We start from the raw sequence: 24,173 nt of genomic DNA on the forward strand, positions 1-24,173 counted from the left end.
AAGTAAAATTAAACTGGTTGAAATTCCATTAAACTAGCGATGTGGTATTATTTAATACTCTGTACGTCTTGTTTTCTGTCCGCTGCGGCTGGAGATTGCAAAAGGCTCTCTTTTTAAATCTTAGTGCGCCTGCGCCATCGCTTGGTTTGTTTTGCTCATAGCATAGTTGTATTTCCCTGAGTCGACCACTATAACAACTAGATGGAACATTTTTTTCCAAGTGTAAGATTGCAGCTTAAAGGCAACACGTAAAGTAAAGTCGATCACAATTCACAACTACTACCTCGGTTTCAAAATATAAGACATTTTGGTAGACTAAATGAGCAAACCAAAACGTCTTATATTTTGGGACTGGGTAAGTACAATTATGTCGAATAAATTTTTATTACAACGTGTGTGTAATTGCAAGCAAGAGCACGTGGAACAAAATCATGGGTACGAACAAGAAAAACAATTTGTCCAAGTCGAATTGTTTTTGTCTCCTCTCTCCTCTCTCCTCATTCTCAATCCGCATTCCCCTTCTTGAGGTAATTTGTCTTCTAATTTTGCTTTTGTTGTCTTCTAAGTTCTGAATTTTGCATCTAAATTGAGGAAGCTCAAACTAGGTCATGGAAATTGTTGTTTACAGATTGTTGTTGAATATGCAGTGAAGATGCGATTGTTAAGGAGAAACAAATTGATTCATTTTTCAAAATAAAAAGAGGGGTGAATGTGAAAGTCATGAAACAGAAGCTGTACATGAACCTAGCTTATTGTTGTCGTTTGATTTGGCGATCTAAAAAAATTACATGTCATTTTGTAGCTCCCCCCCGCCCCCACCGCCCTCCCAGAGATTTTGTTCAAGGGCAGCCACAAAGTGACGAGATGGCAGTCACGCATGCCGGCACGAGAAAGGACATCAAGTATATATTGTTGTTGGAAGAGATGAAGATTAGTGGGTGTACGAGTAATGGAGATACCAAGAAAATGATGAAGAGGACCAAGATCCTTCGTTGCGAATTCACGACTAAGGGCGGAAGTAAAATTGGTAAGAAATAGGGAGGAAGAGGCTGTTAAAATTATATCGTCAACATAAAGAAGAAGATAAGCAGTATCTGTACCGCGGCGAAGAATAAAAAGAGATGCATCGGATTTTGGTTCAACAAAACCAACGGTGTGGGCAAAAGAAGATAAGCGTTGAAACCATGCAAGAGGGGCTTGTTCAAGGCCGTTGAGAAACTTGAAAAGTCGACAAACATGAGCAGTATTTTGAGGATCAATGAAACCGGAGGGTTGTTGACTATAGATTACATCATCAAGATGTCCATGAAGAAAGGAATTTTTTACGTCGAGCTGATGTATAGGCCATGAATGAGAGAGGGCAAGCAAGAGAATAATGCGAATGCATGGTAGCAGGTTTAATCACAGGGCTGAAAGTTTCATCGAAGTCAACACCCGGTTGTTGAGAAAAGCCACGGATGACCCAACGAGCTTTGTGGCGAGCGAGAGAACCATCGGCATTATATTTGTGACGGAAAATCCATTTACCGCTCACAATTTTAGCACCGGGAGGAGGAGAGACCAATGTCCAGTTCTGATTAAGTGTGAGAGCATCAAACTCTTCTTGCATGGCATGACGCCAATTAGAATCACGTAACTCCGTGAGATAATTAGACGGTAAAGGAGAAGAGATGATGGCAGTGAGGTTTAGGCAGTCAGGTGGTCCGGGAAGACGACCGGTTGTAGAGCGTGTGCGACGCACAAGAGGTGGGACGTGTGTAGGTGGCTGAGTCGGAGGCGGACTAGTGGGTGGTGGGCTAGGTGCGTGAGGCGAGGGGGTGCAGCGGTAGAGTGCGCTGCCACGGCAGGAGAAGTGGGCGTGGCAGGCTGCCGTGGGTTCGAGGCAGGCAGTTTTTCTACCACGGCACGAGATGATGCCGGGCGAGCGGACGTGGAAGGTAAAGGAGGAGGGGGTATGGGGTCAAATAATTCGAGATTAGATGAGGCTGAGGGAGGCGATGGAGTGATGGGTGCATATGGAAAGGTATGTTCATCAAAAATGACATGGAGAGAAATATTTATGCGATGAGTAGCAAGGTCAAGGCACCAGTATCTTTTGTGATGAGATGGGTAACCGAGAAAGACACATTTGGTAGAGAGAGGGGAGAGTTTATTGGGTGATATAGAGATGGTATTGGGATAACATAGACATCCGAAGACACGAAGGGTGTGGTATGGTGGGGTGATGCCCAATAGGAGCTCGAATGGTGTTGTGAAGGATTTGGCATTAGTGGGTCGAATGTTGATTAAGAAGGTGGCAGTTTGAAGTGCTTAGGCCCATATAGAAGGAGGCATGGAGGCTTGATAGATGAGGGCACATAAAACATTTTTGGTAGTGCGAATGGCTCGTTCAGCTGTGTTGTTTTGGTGTGAGGTGTGAGGACATGAGAAGCGAAACAAGGTGCCGTGTTCGGTGAAATAGGATTGAACTTTATTTTTATCAAATTCTCGGCCATTGTCTCATTTAATAACAAGTATGGGTAGGTTAAATTGGGTGCGAGCATACGCGTGGAATGCGGTGAAGGTAGCATAGACTTCGGATTTTTTGCGAAGAGGAAAGGTCCAAAACTAATGGGTGTAATCATCCACAATAATAAGACAATAGCCAAACCTAGAAGTACTAGGAATAGGTGATGTCCACAAATCACAATGTAGTAATTGAAAAGGTTTAACACTAATAGACTCTGAAGAAGAAAATGGTAGCCTTATGTGGCGACCTAATTGACAGGCATGGCACAACAATGATGGAGGTTTATTGTGTGGAATTTTCTGGTGTTGGTGAAGACGCTTCATGGTGTGGTGGCTGGGGTGTCCAAGGCAATGATGCCAAAGCTCGGATGAAGTGGTGTCGAGGAGATCATGGGCTTCTGGTGGGCGGCATAGGGAGTAGAGAAGGCCAGAACTATTGCATCGAAGAATCGCGATCTTGGTAAGAAGATCCTTCACAAAGAAACCAAAGGGTTCAAATTCAATGGAGCATAGATTATCGATAGTGAATTGACAGACATAGATAAGATTTTTTATAATGTGAGGAACAACAAGAATATTACAATGGTGGAGATTTTTAGAGTGAAGTGGCAAAGTGTAGGAACCGATGTGAGTAACAGGAAGAGATGCACCATGGCCAACGATGATTTTATGAGAGGAGGAAGGCGGAGGGAAGAATGTATACCATGATCGGATGGCATATGAGACGAGGCGCCAGAGTCCATAAACCACTCTTGATTTTCGGGGAGCTGCATGTTCTGAAGAGCTGTGAGAAGAGCCAGGTCGAGCTACTGTTGGTGTTGTTGTTGTGGTTGGTGAGGTACCATCATGGCGTTGTTGTGGGGCGGCTGGTAGCCGGTGGCGGTGTAGGCCTGGTACGGACCCGGGCGAGGGCCCAAGACACCGGCGTTGGGAGCGCGCCAACGAGGTTGCCATGGAGAGGGTGGAGACAATTGCTGCTGCTGCTGATGATGAGCGTGCGTCAGGAGGCCTGTCTAGTGATTAAACATCCATGGGTTGTTGTCGAGACCATGCCCATGACCGCCGCCTCATCCGCGTCGACCTCCATTACCACTGCCACGGCCATGGTTGGTGTAGGGCCCGTGATGGTAGGGTGTAGGAGGGTGTGGGTCGGTGCTTCTGGAGCCACCGCCACAACCATCTAAAGGAGCACGCTCGCCACCACGTCCGGGAGATGCACGGTCGCGTAGGGATGAGCTGGGCTCCATGGTTTCGATCTGGGTAACGTCAGGGAGGTGGAGGGAGGTGTGGAGAGAGGGCAACGGTCACTGGCCGGTCGTCCTTGGCAGAGGGGCAAGAGAGAGGGAGGTGGTCTCCTTGCGGGTTCCCAAGGAATAGGGAGACAAGAGGGAGGCCTAGGGTTGGGCTAGGGGAGCAAGGCAGAGGTACATGTCGTGCATGAGGAGGCAGGGTGCAGGGATTTCCATTGGTTTGGCCTGGTGTAGGAGGGGAAGATGCGGCCAGGGCATCGGGTGAGCAAGCATGGCTCGGACACCTCCTCTCCACTCCATTCGAGCCGTCACAAGCCACTAGGGCTGCACACAAGATCAAGGGAGGGTATGGTGTGAAAGCATCTGGTAGGAGAGAAAAGAAATGAAAAAGAGGGAGGATGCATGGCACAAGACCATGGTCGGCATGACCATCTCCTCTACTTGTGCCATGCCTAGACGTGCCAAGGCATTGCACAAATGGGCAAGGCATAAAAGCAAGGTGAAAATATGGATGATGGCTAGGCCCAAAATTGAGTTCGAAAAAAAGAAAGACTTGAATAAATATGAGAATGGGAGATGTAAAGGAACATAATTATCTAGTTGATCAATATTTAGTTGGCACAAACAAGGCTTGATGGGATAGGGGATGTTGAAAGATAGATCAGAGGGATGCATGAGAGGTCCAAGGGTTGCCATTTAAATTTGAAAACAAACGAAATTGGTTTGAACCCTAAATATGCCTATGGCCAAGTTTCAAGGCAACACATTTGAAAAGGCCCTTTTGAAAATTTTGACAGAAACCAGATCATGTTTTGAGTTCAAATATGCTCTGCTTGCATGACAATGCATAGCAGGTTTTTATCAAAAACTATTCGATAATAAAAAGTGCAAGTAATGGAATATACACCATTAATCATGAATTTTTGTAAATAGGGGAATAGAAATAAGAAAATAGTTTTCTAGAAATTATTTTAAATGGAAATGTTATGGTAAGACATATCAGTAACATTTCCCATTTTTTATAAGAGAAAAATCTTTTGAAAATAGTTTTGCAATAACTAGAATTATTTCGAAAGTCAAAAGGAGAAGAAATGCGGGTTTAGGGTTTTAGCAAATTGGAGGAAACCTTCATGTTTTTTTTAATTGGAGTTGAGGCCAAGAATGATTTAAGAGAAGAGTTTAATGATCTTGGGGAGATAGAGATGCAAATGGAGATTATTCATTTGTTGGACAAATTATCAACTACCAAGATCATGCATAGAGAGAGGAGTAATGTTAATTGATGTAACAAAGAGATGTATTAATGGCAATGCCAATGCCATGGATATTTGATCAGAGATCAAATAGTCTTTGAATAATTTTGGGTGTCTAAGGCCGTCATTCAAAATAGAAAATAAGCTCATTTAAAATATTTGAAAAGATAGAGGGTTTTTCAGAAAAGTAGAATGATCCATAGTAGAAATAGAATAAAATATGAATCATTCCATTTTGTTTTAAGAACTAAAACTGCATAAAATATTTTATAACACTTTTAGAACCTCACAAATTGGTTGTAACCCTTTGGCAAACATTTTGTTTTCAACACAAATTTGGAAACTCCTTTTTGGCTACTATGATCTGTAAAAGAAAAGGGTTTTTGGCAAGATCTTTTGAATTAGGATTTTGATTCATAAGACAAAACAAAGAGGTTTTTGTGGTTCATCAAAGAGTTCAAATCATTTTCAAGAGAGGGGGTTAAGATAATACAAGAATGGCGATAGCATGAGTGTTGTTCTGGAGACTTGGAGATGTGGGTTGAGGTTCTTAACTTGACAATATTAAGCAAACATCACTCATCAAGCAAAGTCAGACAAGCATTTCAATCAAGCATATGTCAACGCAGGCAAAACTTAAAAAGTTCTTTTGTTCCCCTGATTTTTGCAAATTTGGACACATAAACAAGGTCGCAAAAGTTGGGGCGTTACAAGACACTTTTCAAAACTTCTTTTACTTTTATATCTAAGGAAAAACCTTTTTTGGCCATTTTGGCGATTATGTTGGCAACTCATTTCGAGTTTGCCGCGCAGTTGGCCGTGCCGACGATATTTCTTACCTCATCTTATCATGCCTACATTGTAGTCCGTGGCATCCTCCGTCGGAGTTCGGGCGCCGCCTTCTCTGCTCTCCTGCACCGCAGTCGGTGTGCGTTCCATGAACAGAACAAAAATAACATGAAAACCAACGAGTTTTTCTCACGTCCAAGTAAAACCGTTTTCAGGGATCTGTATCGGCGGTGCATCATGTGTCCAACTTCTACCGTCTTGTCAGCAAAATCCCTAATAAATGTGGTAAAAACAAGTTGGAATTACATTTCACTCTTATTACTTCTCTAGCCTAGAGAAACATATCGTTACACAGTGTTTGGTTAGCAGCGTATTCACTAGTAGAAAAACCCCCCTTTAGTACCGGTTTCAGAGGCCCTTTAGTACCGATTTTGGAACCGGTACTAAAGATCCGGGACTAAAGCCTCCCCCCTTTGGTACCGGTTCCTTACGAACCGGTACTAAAGGTGCCTCCACATGGGTACGGAGGAGCCCGCGAGACTGGAGACCTTTGGTACCCCCAGTACTAAAGGGTACCGGTGCTATTTTTTTATATCAAATTTTTTTATCTATTTTTTTCGCTCCCTCTTTTTATCTATTTTTTCGCTCCCTATTTTTTATCTATTTTTTTAGAATTTCTAATATTTTAATTATTTGACAAGTTTAGTCTCTAACTACACTTATCTCTAGTCAAATTACTTACTCGTGGTCAAACTTCCTGCTCGGTCACTCATCCTCCCACTACTCTAGCACTAGCACGCTTAACTTCTGAGTTCCTTCCCATCTCACTTCCAAGTGTTTCGCGCGCATGTTATTGATAGTAGTATCACATCAATCATATTAATAGGTTGGTCACGATGTCACACTTCTTTATTGTTTGAATTCCACATGATTATTTGAATAAACAAAAGTAAAAATGTAAAAATAATATTGAATAAATAAATAAGCAATAAATTTTAATTATTTTTAATTTTTAAATATATTTTAAATTTTAATTTGTTTTTGCAAAATCTAAAACCTGAAAATTTGTAAATCTAAAAATTTACTAACCTTTATGGTTAAGTAATAGTAATCTTTATGCAGGAAGGAATTATTAATTTAAATTTAAAAAAAATAAAAAAAATATAAAATCCTGAATTTCTAGCGAAAACTAAAATACTCCTGCTTTCATATTTCCATTTGGAATTTTGAGAATCTGAAAATTGGCTAACCGGGTCGTCCTTGAGCGTCTCGAAGGACTCGACTAACGCCCTCTGCTCCGCCGCCTTCTCCTCCGGGGTAGGCGCATCAGGGTCATCGGAAGACCATGAGATGTCGGAGTCGGAGTCCTCTGCGGCTGCGGCGGCCGCCACCCTGCGGCGTTCTATCTCGGCGTCGAACGCCGCGTGGGCCGCCCGCTCCTCCTCTGCTTCCTTCTCCGCTTCAGCCAGAGCCTTTAGATGTTTTGGCTCAGAATGCCCAAATAAGCAAAAAACAAATAAATGCCCAAACAGTTATATATTTTGGCTCAGAATGGTTGTCTTTAGATGTTCAACTATTCTCTGAAAGAGTTCACTGTTTGGGTTCTCTAATCAACATTGTCTTACCAGGTGACAGATCACAATTAAAGTTCGCTGAATTAATTCAGGTCACAGGAGGCACATAAATCAAGGTCAGGAGCATTACATTTTGCGAACATGGCAAGATTCGTGTCCTGCTTATTGGCACAGCCTCTGCTGGCAGTAGTAGCGGTGTTGGTTTTGTCGAGTGCCGAGCGATGCCAAGCTCACTCCTACCTCACGCAGCTGGAGCACGCTCCGGCGTCTTCTGATCAACTTGACCAAACCCCAATAGCACTAACTGAGAGTTCTTGGTTCGAGAGAACCGGAAGCTCCGCCACCGCCAGAACCAGCGGCCAACCGTCGGTCAAGGAGGTCGACGCCACCAGAACCGCCGCCTCCACCACCACCACTCTCGCCAGAACCGTCGTCTCCGCCACCGCCAGAACAGTCGCCTCCACCGCCACTCTCGCCAGATCCATCGCCTCCACCACCACTCTCGCAAAAAAAGTCGAAATTCAAATTTGTTAATTTTTTCCAATAGTAGGTTGCGTAACATATAGGAATCTCCAAACATTTTATTTTTTAATTTTTTTATCATTTTCTTTTATAATTTGCAGAGCAAAAAAGGCGATCCGGGGGGGGGGGGGGTGGAGGTGTGTGGGAGCAGGAAAACCTTTAGTACCGGTTCGTGTCACGAACCGGTGCTAAAGGGTTGGCACGAACCGGTACTAAAGGTTGCCGGCGTCCTGAGCAGTGAAACCGGTATTAATGCAACCTTTAGTACCGGTTCGTAAGGAAACCGGTACTAAAGGCCTGGACGGAGACCAGTTTTCTACTAGTGATTGTGTAGTTTCATTGGGTGGGTTAGTTTGAAGAAGATCGCTAGCTGGACGTATGGGCCACAGACCAGATTGTATGCACCAACAACTTGGAAAAAATAACGCTCGAGAGAGGTACAATTCTGAACGTATGCAATAGCTAGACGCGCCATGCATAATCGTTGCCACTAGTAGAAAAATGCCCTTTAGTCCCAGTTCACAACGGGCTTTAGTCCCGGTTGTGCAACCGGGACTAAAGGGTCGAGACTAAAGGCCCCCCCCCCCCCTTTAGTCGTGGTTGCTTACGAACCGCGACTAAAGGCCCGTCTACGTGGGCGGCAGGCGTCCGTCGGGGCGGAGGACCTTTAGTCGCGGTTGGCCAGGCCAACCGCGATTAAAGGCCTCCGCAGGTTTAGGGTTTTAGCCCCCCTAAATCTGGTTTTATTTTTGCTGCGTTTCATTTCTTTTATATCTTATTTTGTGTTTTATTTTAATTTCAAAGAAGTTTCAGTACACATATTCTACGCTACTATATACATGTTATACGTTGATGCATATGAATGTACAATTTCAAACAAGTTTGAAATTTCAAACAAGAAGAATTCAAGAGGAATATACAATATATATTCAATCTCGGGTGACCAAATACAACTTCGAACAAGTTTCCATACACAATTTACGTCATCAGAAGTTCTTCGTCCTTGTAATAGTGTTTTCCTTTAGGATCGAGGACTTCCCACACCAAAAATCCTGCTAATTCCTCTTGAATTGGTCGGAAGCGAGCTTCTGGACTAAGCTTCTTCCGCAAGTTATTCCTCAGCAAGTTGATATCCGCCGCCCTCCGCTCAGAGGTATATCTCCGGATGAACTCACAAACATAGTATCCACATAGATTGGTCCTCGGTGGCTGAGTATCCGTATTAACTAACCTTCTAAATTCTAGCTCATCTTTAAATTTACCGGTTATTTTATCTGAGAACCGTTTCCAAACCCTACAGGGCAAAGAAAATTAAATGAACAAGGGAGTTATTAGTTATTTGATATTAGGAAATAAACGAAAGAGGCCGATATAGAGCGCAAATGATTGAAAATAATTACTTTCGCAGCATATTTCTCAAGCTGGCCCAAAGCTTTGAATCCATATTCAGAGAGTCCATGATGAGAACTCTGGAGGTGTGAAATTCAATTATTAGCAGAATCCAGTGGAACCTGCGGACACGATACATGCATAGTCATGCATAACTCATCGATTAGACATACCATGCATGGAGTAAACAAAAAAGAATGTGCACAAGACAGAAACACTCACCCAAAATGGTAAGAAAATAGAATTTGACTTTTGAGTTGCTGCTTTTTAAGAAAATTGTACAAGTCTCTCTCCACATCGTGGGGGTATCTTTCTAACACATATCCATTAACGATATGTGGATCAATGAACCCAACATCATGGATGTTCCTTTTTTTGCATTCCCCAAACTTCATTCTGCATAATAGCGTACACAACAATATAGTTAGGACAATATATATAGTGCAGGCAATGAACGAGATGAGGTAGAAATAAATCACTTACAGAACGTAGCAACTCAGGATAGATTTGTCGAGCTCGCGCAGATTGAACAGCTGGAATAATTCACTCATATGAACTTGTACAGAGTACTGTTTGAAGTGATGCTCCTGTCTAACTTCCGCATAAATATATTCTTTGCCGGCCTTATTTTTTATGAAATCCTTGTACCAACATAGCAGTTTTCGCATTTGTGTTGGTAGACTCGCTTCCTGCGCAGGGTCGACGAGAGGCCCATTCGGCACATATGTAAATGCTACCTCACTTATTGGCGCATCCTCAAGGCCTAACAATGCACGAAGAGTCATACCGAACTCGGCCGCTCTTTCTTTGGCCGCCGTTACAGTCATTCCCTGTGCTGTAGCAGCTTCTAGGATAGCGGGGTCCATTAGTTCCATGTCCTTATCCATATCGGCTCTGAAGGACGCCGTAAGGGAAGTACTGGCTTCCACTATTAGCGGGGGGATCGATTGTTTTTTCTGTTCCCCGAGCTGGGCAACTTGTTTCCCGCTTTTTTTACTTTCTTCTTTTTTCTCCTCCAAGGCTTTCTTCTCCTTCTCCGCCAAGGGTTTCTTCTCCGCCTCCGCTTCTTCCAATATTTCTACTTGCCTACGAAATTCACATCCATAGTCGTCTAGCAGATTTCGCTCGACTTGGGATGGTGTCGTCAAAAAATCCTTAGCCCACTTCTTTTGATGCTCAGTAAATACTGGCTTGGGCTCAGGCTCTTTTTTTGCCTTCATATCCGCCTTCCATTTCTCATGATGAGCAGCCGCGGCCACGTTGGTTTCCTCGACACTAAGTTCCCAAGGTCTCGGGAGGAGAGGCTTCAGTGATGGCATTGGTACCTTTGTGGTCCTAGGTACATAAGGGTCCGGGTTAATAGTCTAGGATGGGGTTGCCTTGCTGTCCGCCTGCTTCTGCTTCTTCGCCGGAGGTGGATTAGGGGGCGGCGTCGGCTGACGTGAAGGAAGTGTAGGTGAACCACCACCACCACCACCGCCACCACCACCACCACCGGAGGGGGGTGGACTTGTTGGCCTTGGCGCCTCGCCTGGAAACACTATGTACTTCTTTTTCCATAAAATGAACTGGCGCTTGACATCTCCAAGTCTTTTCTCCCCTTCGGGTGTAGCATAGTCAATCTCCAGGTCCTCAAACCCTTGGACTATGTCTTCCACCGTGACACGAGCATAGCCATCTTCAATGGAGTTGTTGTGGTGGAGTGCTCCAGGTGTACAGGGTAAAGCACTGCCGATCGCTACCTTCAGGGAAATGATCCCCACTGGATAATGCAGATCACATTCTTTCATCTCCTTTACATCATCCACGGGGTAGTGAGGCTCCGGTGCACGAATCTCGATCGTCGGTGCATTAGCACCAGCCGGGGTGAAGGGTGCATTAGCACCAGCCGGGGCCAGCAAGGGTGCATTAGCACCAGCCGGGGCCTCCGTGGAAGCCACGCTGCTTCTCCGCTGCTGGCTTCCGACATCCGCTGCATGATCTTCATGCGGCCCTGTAGCCGATCTTTCTTTTACTAGTTCATTCACAATCTGCTTCACCTCATGGAGTTCCGATGCCAACTGCCCCACAAGATCTGCATCCCGATCCGTCTTTCTCTTACGGCTTCTGTAACGGTATGGGTCATTGTCCTGGGAAAACCCTACTTTCCACGGAATGGGGCCTTTGCCTCGTACATGTCCTGGGTGTTCACGATTCCCGAGGGCTAATGTCAGCGCGTCGTTCTCTCTGTTGAAATTGATCTTCCCCTCTTGAGCTTGGGCCATTGCGTCAATAAGGGCTTGGGTGGGAGTAAACACTTTCTTCCGGTGAACACACCTCCCTGTCTCGGGGTCTAGCGATCCCCCATGCCCGTTGCTGACGTGCAACAGGGATTGCAACGGCGCAAGAAAGTAGCTTCCTTGTGACGGTAAAGCACTCTTCCGTTGGGAACCCCAAGAGGAAGGTGTGATGTGTACAGCAGCAAGTTTTCCCTCAGTAAGAAACCAAGGTTTATCGAACCATTAGGAGATGAAGGCCACGTGAAGGTTGTTGGTGAAGGAGTGTAGTGCGGCGCAACACCAGGGATTCCGGCGCCAACGTGGAACCTGCACAACACAATCAAGATACTTTGCCCCAACTTAACAGTGAGGTTGTCAATCTCACCGGCTTGCTGTAAACAAAGGATTAAACGTATGGTGTGGAGAATGATGTTTGTTTGCAAAGAATAGCAGAGAACAATGATTGTAGTAGGTTGTATTTCAGATGTAAAAGAATGGACCGGGGTCCACAGTTCACTAGTGGTATCTCTCCAATAAGATAAATAGCATGTTGGGTGAACAAATTACAGTTGGGCAATTGACAAATAGAGAGGGCTGATACGTCTCGAACGTATCTATAATTTCTTATGTTCCATGCTAGTTTTATGGCAATACTCACATGTTTTATATACACTTTATATCATTTTTATGCATTTTCCGGCACTAACCTATTAACAAGATGCCGAAGCGCCAGTTCCTGTTTTCTGCTGTTTTTGGTTTCAGAAATCCTACACAGGAAATATTCTCGGAATTGGACGAAACAAAAGCCCACGGTCTTATTTTCCACGGAGCCTTCTAGAAGACCGAAGGAGAGACGGAGAGGGGCCACGAGGTGGCGACCCCACCTGGCGGCGCGGCCAAGAGGGGGGGCGCGCCGCCCTATGGGGTGGGCCCCTCGGGCGCCCCCCGACTCTGCCCCTTCGCCTACTTAAACACTCCGTCGCGAAAACCCTAGTACCGAGAGCCACGATACAAGAAAACATACTGTGACGCCGTCGCCGCCAATCCCATCTCGGGGGATTCAGGAGATCACCTCCGGCACCCTGCCGGAGAGGGGAATCATCACCGGAGGGCTCTACATCACCATGCCCGCCTCCGGACTGATGCGTGAGTAGTTCATCCTTGGACTATGGGTCCATAGCAGTAGCTAGATGGTTGTCTTCTCCTCTTGTGCTATCATGTTTAGATCTTGTGAGCTGCCTATCATGATCAAGATCATCTATTTGTAATGCTACATGTTGTGTTTGGTGGGATCCGATGAATATGGAATACTATGTCAAGTTGATTATTGATCTATCATACATGTGTTGTTTATGATCTTGCATATCATGATGACTAATATGAGATTTACTTAGGGCATTACGACAAAGAACATAGACCGCTATCCAGCATGCATCTATGCCTAAAAAGTCCACCTTCGGGTTAGCATCCGCACCCCTTCCAGTATTAAGTTGCAAACAACAGACAATTGCATTAAGTACTGTGCGTAATGTAAACAATACAAATATCTTTAGACAAAGCATTGATATTTTATCCCTAGTGGCAACAGCACATCCATAACCTTAGAACTTTCTGTCACTGTCCCAGATTCAATGGAGGCATGAACCCACTATCGAGCATAAATACCCCCTCTTGGAGTTACAAGTATCAACTTGGCCAAAGCCTCTACTAGCAACGGAGAGCATGCAAGATCATAAACAACACACATATGATAGATCAATAATCAACTTGACATAGTATTCCATATTCATCGGATCCCAACAAACACAACATGTAGCATTACAATAAGATGATCTTGATCATGATAGGCAGCTCACAAGATCTAAACATGATAGCACAAGAGGAGAAGACAACCATCTAGCTACTGCTATGGACCCATAGTCCAAGGATGAACTACTCACGCATCAGTCCGGAGGTGGGCATGGTGATGTAGAGCCCTCCGGTGATGATTCCCCTCTCCGGCAGGGTGCCGGAGGCGATCTTCAGAATCCCCCGAGATGGGATTGACGGCGACGGCGTCTCCGTAACTTTTCTCGTATCGTGGCTCTCGGTACTAGGGTTTTCGCGACGGAAGGATTATATAGGCGAAGGGGCAGAGTCGGGGGACGCCCGAGGGGCCCACCCCATATGGCGGCGCGGCCAGGGGTGGGGCCGCGCCCCCTATGGTGTGGCCGCCTCGTGGCCCCTCTTCGTCTCCTCTTCGGTGTTCTGGAAGACTCCGTGGAAAATAAGACCGTGGGCTTTTGTTTCGTCCAATTCCGAGAATATTTCCTGTGTAGGATTTCTGAAACCAAAAACAGCAGAAAACAGGAACTGGCGCTTCGGCATCTTGTTAATAGGTTAGTGCCGGAAAATGCATAAAAATGATATAAAGTGTATATAAAACATGTGAGTATTGTCATAAAACTAGCATGGAACATAAGAAATTATAGATACGTTTGAGACGTATCAAGCATCCCCAAGCTTAGTTCCTACTCGCCCTCGAGTAGGTAAACGATAAAAAGGATAATTTCTAAAGTGACATGCTACCATCATAATATTGATCAATACTATTGTAAAGCATATGAGATGAATGAAGTGATTCAAAGCAATGGTCTATAGTTTGTTAACAAATAGATAATGACTAAACAACTGAATCATATAGCAAAGACTTTTCATGAATAGTACTTTCAAGACAAGCATCAATAAGTCTTGCATAAGAGTTAACTCATAAAGCAATAAATTCTTAATAGAAGGTTTTGAAACAACACAAAGGAAGATATAAGTTTCAGCAGTTGCTTTCAACTTTAACATGTATATCTCATGGATAATTGTCAACACAAAGTAATATGATGAGTGCAAATAAGCAAGTATGTAGGAATCAATGCACACAGTTGACACAAGTGTTTGCTTCTAAGATGGAAAGAAGTAGGTAAACTGACTCAACATAAAGTAAAAGAAAGGCCCTTCGCAGAGGGAAGCAGGGTTTACTCATGTGCTAGAGCTTTTATTTTGAAAACATGGAAACAATTTTGTCAACGGTAGTAATAATTCATATGTGTTATGCATAAAACCTCCTATAAGTTGCAAGCCTCATGCATCGAATACCAATAGTGCTCGCACCTTGTCCTAATTAGCTCGGATTTCCATGGATTATCATTGCATTACATATGTTTCAACCAAGTGTCACAAAGGGGTACCTCTATGTCACCTGTACAAAGGTCCAAGGTGATAGATCGCATTTGATTTCTCGTTTTTGATAAATCTCAACTTGAGGACATCCATACCGGGACAACATAGAAAACATATAATGGACTCCTCTTTAATGCTTAAGCATTCAACAACAGATAATATTCTCATAAGAGATTGAGGATTAGTGTCCAAGCTGAAACTTCCACCATGATACATGGCTTTGGTTAGCAGCCCAATGTTCTTCTCTAGCAATATGCATACTCAAACCATTCAACTCATGGCAAATCACCCTTACTTCAGACAAGACGAACATGCATAGCAACTCACATGGTATTCAACAAAAGAACAGTTGATGGCGTCCCCAGAAACATGGTTACCGCTCAACAAGCAACTTATAAGAAATAAGATACATAAGCGACATATTCTTTACCACAATAGTTTTTAAGCTACTTTCCCATGAGCTATATATTGCAAAGACAAGGAATGAAATTTTTAAAGGTAGCACGCAAGCAATTTACTTGGAATGGCAGAGAAATACCACAAAGTAGGTAGTTATGGTGGACACAAATGGCATAAGTTTTGGCTCAAGGTTTTGGATGCACGAGAAGCATTCCCTCTCAGTACAAGGCTTTGGCTAGCAAGGTTGTTTGAAGCAAACACAAGTATGAACCGGTACAGCAAAACTTACATAAGAACATATTGCAAGCATTATAAGACTCTACACTGTCTTCCTTGTTGTTCAAACACCTTTACCAGAAAATATCTAGACTTTAGAGAGACCAATCATGCAAACCAAATTTCAACAAGCTCTACGGTAGTTCTCCACTAATAGGTTCAAACTACATGATGCAAGAGCTTAAACATGATCTATTTGAGAGCTCAAAACAATTGCCAAGTATCAAATTATTCAAGATAATATACCAATTACCAGATGAAGCATTTTCTGTTTCCAACCAAATAGCAATAAACGAAGCGGTTTTCAACCTTCGCCATGAACATTAAAAGTAAATCTAAGAACACCAGTGTTCATATGAAACAGCGGAGCGTGTCTTTCTCCCACACAAGGAATGCTAGGATCCGAATTTATTCAAACAAAAACAAAAATAAAAGCGTACAGACGCTCCAAGTAAAGCACATAAGATGTGACGGAATAAAAATATAGTTTCACTAGAGGTGACCTGATAAGTTGTCGATGAAGAAGGGGATGCCTTGGGCATCCCCAAGCTTAGATGCTTGAGTCTTCTTGAAATATGCAGGGATGAACCAAGGGGGCATCCCCAAGCTTAGGCTTTTCACTCTTTTTGATCATATTATATCATCCTCCTCTCTTGACCCTTGAAAACTTCCTTCACACCAAACTCAAAACAATCTCATTAGAGGGTTAGTGCATAATCAAAAATTCACATGTTCAGAGAGGACACAATCATTCCCAACACTTCTGGACATTATCCAAAGCTACTGAAAGTTAATGGAGCAAAGAAATCCACTCAACACAGTAAAAGAGGCAATGTGAAATAAAAGGCAGAATCTGTCAAAACAGAACAGTCCGTAAAGACGAATTTTTTAGAGGCACTTAACATGCTCAGATGAAGAAGCTCAAATTGAATGAAAGTTGCGTACATATCTGAGGATTACTCCCGAATTTTTTCAGAATTTTTAGATTCTCCTACAGAGAGAACATCTCAAATTCGTGACAGCTAAAAATCTGTTTCTGCGCAGAAATCCAAATCTAGTATCAACTCTCCATCGAAGACTTTACTTGGCACAACAATGCAATAAAGTAAAGATACAAAGGTATTGCTACAGTAGTAACAAGCACCTTGACTCAAATATAAAACAAAAATTGCAGAAGTAAAATAATGGGTTGTCTCCCATAAGCGCTTTTCTTTAACGCCTTTCAGCTAGGCGCATAAAGTGTAAATCAAGTATTATCTAGAGAAGAAGCATCAACATCATAATTTGTTCTAATAATAGAATCAAAAGGTAACTTCATTCTCTTTCTAGGGAATTGTTCCATACCTTTCTTAAGAGGGAATTGATATTTAATATTTCCTTCTTTCATATCAATAATAGCACCAATAGTTCGAAGAAAGGGTCTTCCCAAAATAATAGGACAAGATGCATTGCATTCAATATCCAAGACAACAAAACCAACGGGGACAAGGTTATTGTTAACCGTAATGTGAACATTATCAATCCTCCCCAAAGATTTCTTTATAGAATTATCAGCGAGATTAACATCCAAATAACAATATTTCAATGGTGGCAAGTCAAGCATATCATAGAGTTTCTTATGCATAACAGAAATACTTGCACCAAGATCACATAAAGCATTGCAATCAAAATCATTGACCTTCATTTTAATGATGGGCTCCCAACCATCTTCTAACTTCCTAGGAATAGAAGTTTCAAGTTTTAATTTCTCTTCTCTAGCTTTTATGAGAGCATTTGTAATATGTTTTGTAAAGGCCAAGTTTATAGCACTAGCATTAGGACTTCTAGCAAGTTTTTGCAAGAACTTAATAACTTCAGAGATATGACAATTATAAAAATCAAAACCATTATGATCTAAAGCAATGGGATCATTGTCCCCAATACTCTGAAAAATTTCAGCACTTTTATCATAAACAGTTTCAGCAGTTTCAGGCAATTTTGCATGCTTTGTATTAGAAGTAGAAATATTGCCAACACCAATTATTTTACCATTGATAGTAGGAGGTTTAGCAACATGTGAAGCATCAACATTACTAGTGGTAGTAATAGTCCAAACTTTAGCTACATTATTCTTTTTAGCAAGTTTTTCTTCTCTTTCCCACCTAGCATGCAATTCAACCATCATTCTAATATTATCATTAATTCGAACTTGGATAGCGTTTGCTGTAGCAAATGACTTAATATCTTTAGTTTCATTAGGCATAACTTTCAGTTTTAAAAGATCAACATCAGCAGCAAGACTATCAACCTTAGAAGTAAGAACATCAATTTTACCAAGCTTTTCCTTAACAGATTTGTTGAAAGCAGTTTGTGTACTAATAAATTCTTTAAGCATGACTTCAAGACCAGAGGGTACACTCCTACTATTGTTGTAAGAATTACCATAAGAATTACCATAACCATTATTATTATTAGAAGGATATGGCCTATAGTTGTTACCAAAATTATTCCTATAAGCATTGTTGTTGAAATTATTACTTTTAATGAAGTTCACATCAACATGCTCTTCTTGAGCAACCAATGAAGCTAAAGGAACATTATTAGGATCAACATTAGATCTACCATTAACAAGCATAGACATAATAACATCAATCTTATCACTCAAGGAGGAGGTTTGTTCAACAGAATTTACCTTCTTACCTTGTGGAGTCCTTTCAGTGTGCCATTCAGAGTAGTTGATCATCATATCATCAAGAAGCTTTGTTGCAGCACCCAAAGTGATGGACATAAAAGTACTTCCAGCAGCTGAATCCAATAGGTTCCTTGAAGAAAAATTCAATCCTGCATAAAAGGTTTGGATGATCATCCAAGTAGTCAGTCCGTGGGTAGGGCAATTCTTTACCAAAGATTTCATTCTTTCCCATGCTTGGGCAACATGTTCATTATCCAATTGCTTAAAATTCATAATGCTACTTCTCAAAGATATAATTTTAGCAGGAGGATAATATCTTCCAATGAAAGCATCTTTACATTTAGTCCATGAATCAATACTATTCTTAGGCAAAGATAGCAACCAATCTTTAGGTCTTCCTCTTAAGGAGAAAGGAAACAATTTCAGTTTTATAATGTCCTCATCTACATCCTTATACTTTTGCATTTCACAAAGTTCAACAAAATTATTAAGATGGGCAGCAGCATCATCAGTATTAACACCAGAAAATTGCTCTCTCATAACAAGATTTAGTAAAGCAGGTTTAATTTCATAAAATTCTGCTGTAGTAGCAGGTGGAGCAATAGGAGTGCATATAAAATAATTATTATTGGTGCTAGTGAAATCACACAACTTAGTGTTCTCAGGAGTATTCATTTTAGCAATAAAAATAAACTAAGCAAAACCGAATTAAGTAAAGTAAAACAAGTAACTAATTTTTTTGTGTTTTTTGATATAAAGAAAGCAAACAAGACAGAAAATAAAATAAAGTAAAGCAAGACAATAAACAAAGTAAAAAGATTGGATGTGAGAGACTCCCCTTGCAGCGTGTCTTGATCTCCCCGGCAATGGCGTGATACGTCTCCGACGTATCGATAATTTCTTATGTTCCATGCCACATTATTGATGTTATCTACATGTTTTATGCACACTTTATGTCATATTCGTGCATTTTCTGGAACTAACCTATTAACAAGATGCCGAAGTGCCAGTTGCTGTTTTCTACTGTTTTTGGTTTCAGAAATCCTAGTAAGGAAATATTCTCGGAATTGGACGAAATCAAAGCCCAGGGGCCTATTTTTCCACGAAGCTTCCAGAAGACCGAAGACGAAATGAAGAGGGGCCACGGGGTGGCCAAACCCTAGGGCGGCGCGGCCCCACCCCTGGCCGCGCCGGCCTATGGTCTGGGCCCCCCGTGCCGCCTCTTGACTTGCCCTTCCGCCTACTTAAAGCCTCCGTGACGAAACCCCCAGTACCGAGAGCCACGATACGGAAAACCTTCCAGAGACGCCGCCAACGCCGATCCCATCTCGGGGGATCCAGGAGATCGCCTCCGGCACCCTGCCGGAGAGGGGAATCATCTCCCGGAGGACTCTACACCGCCATGGTCGCCTCCGGTGTGATGTGTGAGTAGTCTACCCCTGGACTATGGGTCCATAGCAGTAGCTAGATGGTTGTCTTCTCCCCATTGTGCTATCATTGTCGGATCTTGTGAGCTGCCTAACATGATCAAGATCATCTATCTGTAATTCTATATGTTGCGTTTGTTGGGATCCGATGAATAGAGAATACTTGTTATGTTGATTATCAAAGTTATATCTACGTGTTGTTTATGATCTTGCATGCTTTCCGTTACTAGTAGATGCTCTGGCCAAGTAGATGCTTGTAACTCCAAGAGGGAGTATTTATGCTCGATAGTGGGTTCATGCCTGCATTGACACACAGGACGATGTGAGAAAGTTCTAAGGTTGTGTTGTGCTGTTGCCACTAGGGATAAAACATTGATGCTATGTCTAAGGATGTAGTTGTTGATTACATTACGCACCATACTTAATGCAATTGTCTGTTGCTTTGCAACTTAATACTGGAGGGGGTTCGGATGATAACCTGAAGGTGGACTTTTTAGGCATAGATGCAGTTGGATGGCGGTCTATGTACTTTGTCGTAATGCCCAATTAAATCTCACTATACTCATCATGATATGTATGTGCATGGTCATGCCCTCTCTATTTGTCAATTGCCCAACTGTAATTTGTTCACCCAACATGCTATTTGTCTTATGGGAGAGACACCTCTAGTGAACTGTGGACCCCGGTCCAATTCTCTTTACTGAAATACAATCTACTGCAATACTTGTTTCTTGTTTTCTGCAAACAATCATCTTCCACACAATACGGTTAATCCTTTGTTACAGCAAGCCGGTGAGATTGACAACCTCACTGTTTCGTTGGGGCAAAGTACTTTGGTTGTGTTGTGCAGGTTCCACGTTGGCGCCGGAATCCCTGGTGTTGCGCCGCACTACATCCCGCCGCCATCAACCTTCAACGTGCTTCTTGACTCCTACTGGTCCGATTAAACCTTGGTTTCTTACTGAGGGAAACTTGCCGCTGTGCGCATCACACCTTCCTCTTGGGGTTCCCAACGGACGTGCCAACCACACGCATCAAGCAAATTTCTGGCGCCGTTGCCGGGGAGATCAAGACACGCTGCAAGGGGAGTCTCCACTTCTCAATCTCTTTACTTTGTTTTTGTCTTGCTTAGTTTTATTTACTACTTTGTTTGCTGCACTAAATCAAAATACAAAAAAAATTAGTTGCTAGTTTTACTTTATTTGCTATCTTGTTTGCCATATCAAAAACACAAAAAAATTAGTTTACTTGCATTTACTTTACTTATTTCATCATGTTTCCTCCTAAGTTTGTTCTTAAAGATGTACCAGTAGGTCGAGGGTCTATCCTTGGGAAAGACAATATAGAAGATTTTTTCACTCATATTAGTACGGTCGAAGATTTTGAAGATAGACACTTGGTAGAACTTGCCCCCACTTATGAAATTGCTGTCGCTTCTTTGGTACACGCATTAGAAGCTAGATTTGTTAATCTTAATCCTGTGATTCAACATATGTTTCTTACACTCAGTGATATGGAAGAAGGAGAAAAGAAAGATTTTGTATTAGAAACCCTTCTTAAAGAATTTGGGGGAATAGCGAGAGAAGCTAGAAAAGTTTTCACTAAATATAATATGCTAGGTTCTTATACCAACTTTGCCAGTACCCTTGAGAGGATGGAAAAGGATAGACAAAAGTACACTAATAAAGTTAATTATGAGGGGGACATTAAAACATCAATACCTTGCAAGCTCTTGGGAATGTGTGAGGCACTAGAAAAGAATTTTGATTGGATTGTTCCTGAAGATTTGTTTGATGAGAGTAGCAAGCCCAAGACTAATGAAAAGGGAGCCTCTGAAACTCACATAGAAAAGATAATATGCATAGTTGAGAACACTCCGCACCCTGCTGAGAATGCACCACCCTCCGATAATACTTGATACACACTTTCTGCGCCTAGCTGAAAGGCGTTAAAGAAAAGCGCTTATGGGAGACAACCCATGTTTTTACCTACAGTACTTTGTTTTTATTTTGTGTCTTGGAAGTTGTTTACTACTGTAGCAACCTCTCCTTATCTTAGTTTTGTGTTTTGTTGTGCCAAGTTAAGCCGTTGATAGAAAAGTAAGTACTAGATTTGGATTACTGCGCAGTTCCAGATTTCTTTGCTGTCACGAATCTGGGTCCACCTCCCTGTAGGTAGCTCAGAAAATTAAGCCAATTTACGTGCATGATCCTCAGATATGTACGCAACTTTCATTCAATTTGAGCATTTTCATTTGAGCAAGTCTGGTGCCATTTTAAAATTCGTCAATACGAACTGTTCTGTTTTGACAGATTCTGCCTTTTATTTCGCATTGCCTCTTTTGCTATGTTGGATGAATTTCTTTGATCCACTAATGTCCAGTAGCATTATGCAATGTCCAGAAGTGTTAAGAATGATTGTGTCACCTCTGAATATGTTAATTTATATTGTGCACTAACCCTCTAATGAGTTGTTTCGAGTTTGGTGTGGAGGAAGTTTTCAAGGATCAAGAGAGGAGTATGATGCAACATGATCAAGGAGAGTGAAAGCTCTAAGCTTGGGGATGCCCCGGTGGTTCACCCCTGGATATATTAAGAAGACTCAAGCGTCTAAGCTTGGGGATGCCCAAGGCATCCCCTTCTTCATCAACAACATTATCAGGTTCCTCCCCTGAAACTATATTTTTATTCCATCACATCTTATGTGCTTTTTCTTGGAGCGTCGGTTTGTTTTTGTTTTTTGTTTTGTTTGAATAAAATGGATCCTAGCATTCACTTTATGGGAGAGAGACACGCTCCGCTGTAGCATATGGACAAGTATGCCCTTGGTTTCTACTCATAGTATTCATGGCGAAGTTTCTCCTTCGTTAAATTGTTATATGGTTGGAATTGGAAAATGATACATGTAGTAATTGCTATAATGTCTTGGGTAATGTGATACTTGGCAATTGTTGTGCTCATGTTTAAGCTCTTGCATCATATGCTTTGCACCCATTAATGAAGAAATACATAGAGCATGCTAAAATTTTGTTTGCATATTTGGTTTCTCTAAGGTCTAGATAATTTCTAGTATTGAGTTTGAACAACAAGGAAGACGGTGTAGAGTCTTATAATGTTTTCAATATGTCTTTTATGTGAGTTTTGCTGCACCGGTTCATCCTTGTGTTTGTTTCAAATAACCTTGCTAGCCTAAACCTTGTATCGAGAGGGAATACTTCTCATGCATCCAAAATACTTGAGCCAACCACTATGCCATTTGTGTCCACCATACCTACCTACTACATGGTATTTTCCACCATTCTAAAGTAAATTGCTTGAGTGCTACCTTTAAAATTCCATCATTCACCTTTGCAATATATAGCTCATGGGACAAATAGCTTAAAAACTATTGTGGTATTGAATATGTAATTATGCACTTTATCTCTTATTAAGTTGCTTGTTGTGCGATAACCATGTTTACTGGGGACGCCATCAACTTTTCATTGTTGAATTTCATGTGAGTTGCTATGCATGTTCGTCTTGTCTGAAGTAAGGGCGATCTACACTGAGTTGAATGGTTTGAGCATGCATATTGTTAGAGAAGAACATTGGGCCGCTAACTAAAGCCATGATCCATGGTGGAAGTTTCAGTTTTGGACAAACATCCTCAAATCTCTAATGAGAAAAGAATTAATTGTTGTTGAATGCTTAAGCATTGAAAGAGGAGTCCATTATCTGTTGTCTATGTTGTCCCAGTATGGATGTCTAAGTTGAGAATAATCAAAAGCGAGAAATCCAAATGCGAGCTTTCTCCTTAGACCTTTGTACAGGCGGCATAGAGGTACCCCTTTGTGATACTTGGTGAAAGCATATGTATTGCGGTGATAATCCAGGTAGTCCAAGCTAATTAGGACAAGGTGCGGGCACTATTAGTACACTATGCATGAGGCTTGCAACTTATAAGATATAATTTACATGATGCATATGCTTTATTACTACCGTTGACAAAATTGTTTCATGTTTTCAAAATCAAAGCTCTAGCACAAATATAGCAATCGATGCTTTTCCTCGATGGAGGACCTTTCTTTTACTTTCAATGTTGAGTCAGTTCACCTATTTCTCTCCACCTCAAGAAGCAAACACTTGTGTGAACTGTGCATTGATTCCTACATACTTGCTTATTGCACTTATTATATTACTCTATGTTGACAATATCCATGAGATATACATGTTACAAGTTGAAAGCAACCGCTGAAACTTAATCTTCTTTTGTGTTGCTTCAATGCCTTTACTTTGAATTATTGCTTTATGAGTTAACTCTTGTGCAAGACTTATTGATGCTTGTCTTGAAGTGCTATTCATGAAAAGTCTTTGCTTTATGATTCACTTGTTTACTCATGTCATATACATTGTTTTGATCGCTGCATTCACTACATATGCTTTACAAATAGTATGATCAAGATTATGATGGCATGTCACTCCGGAAATTATCTGTATTTATCGTTTTACCTGCTCGGGTCGAGCAGTAACTAAGCTTGGGGATGCTGGTACGTCTCCGACGTATCGATAATTTCTTATGTTCCATGCCACATTATTGATGTTATCTACATGTTTTATGCACACTTTATGTCATATTCGTGCATTTTCCGGAACTAACCTATTAACAAGA

Source organism: Lolium perenne, chromosome 6, assembly GCF_019359855.2.
Source record: "Lolium perenne isolate Kyuss_39 chromosome 6, Kyuss_2.0, whole genome shotgun sequence".
Taxonomy (NCBI): Eukaryota; Viridiplantae; Streptophyta; class Magnoliopsida; order Poales; family Poaceae; genus Lolium; species Lolium perenne.